This window comes from Rhinatrema bivittatum, chromosome 1 (assembly GCF_901001135.1).
Source record: "Rhinatrema bivittatum chromosome 1, aRhiBiv1.1, whole genome shotgun sequence".
NCBI lineage: Eukaryota > Metazoa > Chordata > Amphibia > Gymnophiona > Rhinatrematidae > Rhinatrema > Rhinatrema bivittatum.
In genome coordinates, this window is record NC_042615.1 from 219,020,265 (window position 1) to 219,027,946 (window position 7,682).

Consider the following 7,682-nt stretch of genomic DNA (forward strand, 5'->3'; position numbering starts at 1 on the left):
GACTTAGGTGGGCCTCAGGTGGTCTCCTGGAGAGGTAGCAGAGGGGTGTGCCCACCACAAGCAAGGGTGCACAGCTGATGCAGCGAGGATGGACCAGACCCAAACTGGAAGCTCCAGAGACCTCAGGGAGGTAACAGTTCAGGAAGATTCTCCAGGTGAGACAGGCAGCATCTGTGGGTCTGGTCAGGTGAAGGCTGTGGATGAAATCCAAGCAGGTTGGTCTGGTAGTCACGGAAGGAGAGAAGAGAGTGTCCGAGTGAAGTGCAAGGGTCAAAGCCAGAGTATCCATCCAGAAGTGGTCAACCAAAGCAGGGGTCAATACTAAGGTTAGTCCAAGTGTAGGAAAGGCAATCGAGGGTCAGTTCCAGGCAGCAGATGAAGAGAGTAGTCAGGCAGGCAGTGGCCAGTTCCAGGCAGCAGACGAAGAGAGTAGTCAACAGGCCAAGGTCAGTACCAGAGATCAGTCTGAAAAGGTAATACCTGAGTAAGAACACAGGAATACACGGAGACGAGGAACAAGGAGACACTGGAACAAGGAGACACTGGAACATGGAATAGGAAAACTAGTACACCACGGTGTCGACATGATTGCCAAGGCGAGGTCCTGGGGCAGGGCCTCGCCTTAAATAGGAAGTTCATGTATGTCACTGGGCAGCGGCCGAGCCGAGCTTCCTGCACTGGGCCCTTTAAAAGGAGCAAAATCAGCCGTGCGCACACCTAGGGGCGGGGCCGAGGTGACCGAAGGGGCAGAGCCTCGACGGGAGTTCCACTGTGAGGCCTGTGGCATGGAGGAAGCTGGAGAGGGCCGTGGTGAGTGTTGGGGATGCCAGGAGCTGGCAGCAGTGGCAAGACCAGAGCTAGTGGAGGACAGCCAAGGTGATCAGGTCCAGTCGTGGCACCCATGCGGCTGGGACATGCAATAAAACATTGACAGTGTATGTACAGTAAAATCTAAAAATATACTACAAGCTGCCAAGAGTGACCAATACTCTAGTACAGCTGCCGCTACAAAAATATGCAACTATGTTTTAGGCTCTATAAGTGAAAGAATTACTTACAATACAAAGTAAAATGTATATCTTTCACATTTTAACAGCTGTTTTACAGTTATTTGATGACATTTTTCACATCAAAGCACAGTTTCACTAGAACCTGTATAAAATATTTGTCTTCAATAAGACGCTTGTCTGCACATATTTCACACAAGGGTATGACCCAGAATTTAGTTAGAACAAATATAAATTTAATATTTCATATCCTTGGAAGCACAGATGCCAAACCTTCAATATAGGCAGGGCATTACTGTGTCTTACAGTCTCTTGTGAAAGCTGCATTATATAGTTTCAAACCATACATAGAAAATGCTTGTGAGAGGATCATTTACACAATATGACAGTGTAATAAACTGACCTTCTCTAGCCTGAGAAATCTCCTCCCACCTTAAAAGTTTCTTTGTTTTAGCATTGCTTTGATGTATTCTGCTTCTTCTGATCTTCTGTGTTTTGTCAATAGATCAATCATTGTAGTAGGTCTGTGTTCTGTCGCTGGTTCCAGGCCTTTAATCAGAGTTTTGACCTCCGGGGATCTTCAGTTCACCTGGCCTCTTTCAGTGAGATAGGAATCTCATCCCTTTCCAATGATAAATTAAATATAATTATGAATGGCTATAAATAAACACAGTTTCATACTTTCTTTCTTACCAAATGAAAATCTGGAATTTCTCAGAAATGAAACACACCTCACATTGTGCTAAAATCTCTTCACATTAAACTCTCATTAATAACACAGTTCTAAAAAATTAAATGAAACTATGAGCATCATGATGACTGTGAACATAAGATTCCTTGTACCAAGCAAGGGTTAAATCACTGAGCCCTGTGCTATCATAAGGGGGAGGGGAAGAGAAACAGCTCTACTGCTCCGGTAAAACAAATGTCCAGATTTAAGTTTAACTGCAATCGCTAAACTGTTTTGGCAAGGAAACATTTTACACAACATCTTAACCTATATAAATAAATTCACACAGACAAAGAAAATAGGCACCACATATGTTTATAATTATTAAGCAACTGAAGCAAAAAGGGACAAAGAAATCTACTGGGCATGTTAGCCTGCTTTAGAACAATAAAGCTGTTGTCACCTTCCTGTAAAAAAAAGAGCAAATGACTAGGGATGTGCAGACCAAAAGTTTAAGTTCATAAGTCCATAAGTCGAAAGGGGGGGTCATTTGCGGTCAATATGGACATATGGAGAATTCCATAAGTTGAGTCTATGTCCATATGTGCAAATAAAAATTTAAACCCCTCACCCGCCTTAATCCCCCCCCCCCCCCCAAGACTTACCAAAACTCCCTGGTGGTCCAGCGGGGTCAGGACGCCATTTCTGAACTCCTTTGCAAGGAGCACGTGACGTTGGCGCCACGTCGGAGTGACGCGGTGTCACGTGATTCCCCGCGGGTCCGCTCCCGGAACCCTCGTTGGGCCCAAAAGGCACTTTTGGCCAGCTTGGGGGGGGTCAGGAGGCCCCCCCCAAGCTGGCCAAAAGTTCCTTTTGGGCCCAACAAGGGTTCCGGGAGCGAACCCGAGGGGGATCACGTGACGTCGGCGCCACGTCGGAGTGACGCGGCGTCACGTGATTCCCCTCGGGTTCGCTCCCGGACCCCTCGTTGGGCCCAAAAGGCACTTTTGGCCAGCTTGGGGGGGTCAGGAGGCCCCCCCAAGCTGGCCAAAAGTGCCTTTTGGGCCCAACGAGGGGTCCGGGAGCGGAACCGCGATGGACCATGTGACGTCGGCGTCACATAGGAGTGACGTGGATGTCACGTGATTCCCCACGCGTCCGCTCCTGGACCCTCACGGAACTTTTGGCCAGCTTGGGGAGTTTTGGTAAGTCTTGGGGGGGGGGATTAAGGAGGGTGAAGGGTTTAAATTTTTATTTAGATCAACAATCGCGATTTCCAACGTATTCAACATAGCTATGTTGAATAAGTTGGAAATCCGATCGTTTACGCCTCATCACTTTTTTAAGTTAAAAAAAAAAAAAAAGTTGCGTTTTCCATTTAAGTTCAAAACGAATGCACACCCCTACAAATGACCAAACTTTTCTTCATCAGACTAATTATAACTTTCAAACTTACCCCCTGTGAGGATGTTCACAAACAACTTCGAAATTTCCTTAAGTCCCTCTACCACAGATATTATTTCCCCTAGTTGTAATTACTGCACCTATTAATTAATTCTGGGGGTAACCTGCATTACACCCATCTTGTCCATGTTGTATTTCTGACACAAATTCTTTATCTGAACATGCTTTAACTCTTTCTGTCCCAGTCACCTTATTTGTCTCTCCCCTTTTTTGTTTATTTAGCTGTTCGCGCTGCATAGAGCATAATTTAGTTTGAATTTTAGTCAAATCATCAGCTCCTTTACCTTTCTCCCTAACATACAAATCACCATAATGGCATATATTAAGGAACATGTCTGGCCATAATTTGCTTTCCACTGTTTGCTAAACCCCTTTTGGTAATGTTGCCTCTAAAACTAACTCTAAAGGAGTTTTCATATCGTCCACTAAATAGCACCCCTACAGCACAATACACCCACTGACTCTAATTAAATCTGAATTATAACCTACAAATTAAAAAATTATTCTAATCCCTCTCCTTCCTTTCCTTTTTTTTTTTTTTTTTTCAAAAGCTATCATAAGAGGGAAGAATAGATGAAATCCCAAGATGTTAAACTCAAAAGAATTGAATTAGCATCAGTCCATCTTCGGGAACCAATTATAACACAAAGAGATATAGCTCGGTCAAAAAGACCAAAGGGAAAAATAAAGATAGAAACAGAAGCCCTAACACGCAATATCTGATATGAGACTGAACACACAATCACTATACACTGTACATGTGCACACAAACAAGCAAACAATGGAAAATATATATACATATAGAATAAAAAAATTTATTCTCACAGATTTTTTGAAGATTAATTTACATACTTACACACTGGATCCAGCACTTTCTTAAGCCTCATCTCTGAGCTCAATCTTCCGGGTACTCCATCAATATTCCTCCAGACCACTAAAGTCTGGGTACACTTCCTTCGGACTTAAAACCAAATTAAATGTCCGAGAACGTAGTGTGGGATAGAATTCTGTCCACCAGAATTCCAATTGAATACTACACCAAAATGACAATAGCCGCAGCTATTGAAGTCCCTTTTCGTGCAGTCGCCAAAAATGTATAAAATATTTGACTTCAATAAGACGCTTATCTGCACGTATTTCACACAAGGATATGACACAGAATTTAGTTAGAACAAATATAAATATAATATTTCATATCCTTGGAAGCACAGATGCCAAACCTTCAATATAGGCAGGGCATTACTGTGTCTTACAGTCTCTTGTGAAAGCTGCATTATATAGTTTCAAACCATACATAGAAAATGCTTGTGAGAGGATCATTTACGCAATATGACAGTGTAATAAACTGACCTTCTCTAGCCTGAGAAATCTCCTCCCACCTTAAAAGTTTCTTTGTTTTAGCATTGCTTTGATGTATTCTGTTTCTTCTGATCTTCTGTGTTTTGTCAATAGATCAATCATTGTAGTAGGTCTGTTTTCTGTCACTGGTTCCCGGCCTTTAATCAGAGTTTTGACCTCCGGGGATCTTCAGTTCACCTGGCCTCTTTCAGTGAGATAGGAATCTGTGAGAACCAAGCTTGAAATGTGGCTCAGCCATCTGCCATCGATAACCTCATAACCTTTCATCATATCTGGTTAGGTCTGAATTCATTCCAGATGGCTCTCAGTAGCCATACACAGCCAGGTCAGCTTAGGTTCATTGCATGCCAGCAAATTCAGTTAAATCAGAAGAGCAAAGGACTCTGGGACAAGCTGAGTGAGCCAAAGGCCTGAGCAAAGGCTTATGTTATGCTGACATATATCAAACCGCCGCAGGCACATTGTTATGTAATTGAGAATTGTAAAGGCTCGTTAGTCGGTGTACATGATCGCAGGAGGTTACAGCTCTGTGACTTTTCATCATTTATGACTGTCAGTATTGTACATATCCACAATGTAATTCAAGTTGGACCTACATGTATTGCATGATATACAGTATACACATATACCCAACTTGATCTAATCAGGCCTGAACAGATGCTCCTGTAAATAATTGCCCAAGAAAGAAGGTCTCTTAGTGGGAGGCAAGTACTTGCTTGATAAGTTACTTGTAATGGTCGATTATCTTGAAAATATGTCTGAAGACTAATTCAATCATCTCAAACAATACAAAGAGACACAAAATGACCAAATTACAGCCTTTTTCTAATAAAGGCTAAAACCTTCAAGAACAATCACTAAAGAAGAAGGTAACTAGAGATAACCTTTTCAAACCTTTACAAACTTTCTCACCTCTGGCACTCATCACATCTTCCCCTTTTCTCTGCTTTTCTCTCTCTCTTTCTGTAAGGCATCATTTGCTTTAATATAACGTTGCTTGCATATCTCGCATAAATATTCTTAATATCTGGGCTGGTGTGACCTATTAAGCGAAGTAGACAGTCGCCTATGGCACTGAACAGCATTAGGAGGCACCAAAGAGCAGCCATGTGGGGCCGCAAGTGGAGTCTATCCTTCTCGTGGCAAAGTAGAGATTCACGGGCCACGAATGAGGTAGGAGTCAGGCCGAGACTGGGTTGCGGCATGACCGGGGGGGGGGGGGGGCGCAAGGCACAAGGTTCACCTAGGGTGCCTAATACCCTTGTACCAGCTCTGCTTATTATATAAATACCTTCCTTTGTTTCTACTCTCTTCTGTACTTACTGCCCTGGGAAAGTGAACTCAGGAACTTGCATGTCATTACTAATAATAATAAGATATGATGACCTTCGATTTCTGAAAACTTTTCCCCTCCCACCCCCTTCAGTTTTTGCACTACAAATGATCAACCCAGAACATCTGGTATCATGTTTTTATGCCACCTTGCAGCAAGTGGAGTTGGAGGGGTAGAAGGAGTATAGATGGAGTTGCACTAATTTTGGTAATCACTGACACAATCATCAGAATGCAGATAGAAGCCAAAGCACCTCACAAGATGAATCAGGATGAGCAGAAACAGAGAAATATTCACCAGCAGAAAATGTGGCGCAGCAGTTCTAGGGTGTAATGTGGATCAAAAACTGAAGAGGGTGGGGTAAAATTTTCAGATTTCAAAAGTCATATAAATGATGAGAAGTCACAGAATCTCAACTTGCTTCAATCACAAATGCTGAAAGGTGAATTTTAAAACAGATGCGTGTGCCAAAAATGCAGATGCGCATACATCTAGTACATATGCTTGTCTGACCTATGTTATAAACCTCACATTATGTCATAGGGGCCGACGGACGGCCCCTGTGACATTGTGAGGGCAAAGGTAGCGCCGCGCCAATTTGAGTACTGGCAATACGGCCGGAGTGCAGGAGGTCGCTCCCGGACCCCCGCTGGACTTTTGGCAAGTCTTGTGGGGGTCAGGAGGCCCCCCCAAGCTGGCCAAAAGTCCCTGGGGGTCCAGCGGGGGTCCGGGAGCGATCTCCTTCACACGGGCCGTATTGCCAATATTCAAAATGGTGCTGGTGCTACCTTTGCCCTGTCACATGGTAAGGGCAAAGGGCCATCGGTGCCATTTTCTTTAGCGCAGCTGATAGCGTGGGAACGGGAGATCGCTGCCCGCGGCCCCCCTGGACCACCAGGTATGTGTAAAATGTTTTTTTGGGGGGGGTTGGGGAGAGTGGGGGGAGGCTACGGGGGTAATCAGAACCGATTCCAATTCACATCTCGTAACGATCAGATTTCCCCCCTCCCCCCCAGCCAAACCCGATCGGGCACACAATCAACATCCCTACTCTCTACATCTGGGGCGACTCCCTTCGGGTCTGACGGACAGATGCCATTGCGACTTCTCCTCGCCGCTTCTCTCCGGAATCCTCAGGCTGGCCTGATGCTGCGGATCCGCCATGTTCCTGATGACGTAGGGGCGCACGCACGTGTGCTCTGAACTTTGTACCAGAAAAGGCGCAAACCTCGGGGGCGTCCCCCCATAGTGATGTCATCTGCTTCCAACTTAAAAGGTCTTCGTTTACGCTTATGAATCGAGTTAGCAAGGAATTAGGCGGGGATCATCTCAACCCACTTCATTGTCCACTGCTCTGCCTCCTCAACTTACCAGGGGTACCCGCTCCTCGGGGGCCCCGCTCTCTCTTCTTGATTTCAGATTGCTAAGACGGGATCCGGTACTCGCTCCTTGAGGGGCCTACGTCCCTGAACACTCAGAAGACTCCTATTGCCTGGAAGCGATCGCCGACTGAACATTGTGAGTTTCTATTCAGACTACGACAGGAACTGGTACTCGCTCCTCGAGGGGCCCATGTTCCTAGAACACTGAAGATTCTCTTCTGTCTAGAAGCTAATGCAGGTACGGAGATCATGAGTTACTATTGCAGATTGCAGGTAGGAACCGGCACTCGCTCCTTGAGGGCCCATGTTCCTAAAACCCTCCAATGAATCTCTTCTATTTCAGAAGCCACCGCATACACAAATATTGTGAGTTCTTATTTCAGTTTGCATATAGGAACCAGTACTCGCCTACAGGCTCCTGTTCCTGAATATACTGAAGACTCTTTATTAGGGATGTGAATCGTTTT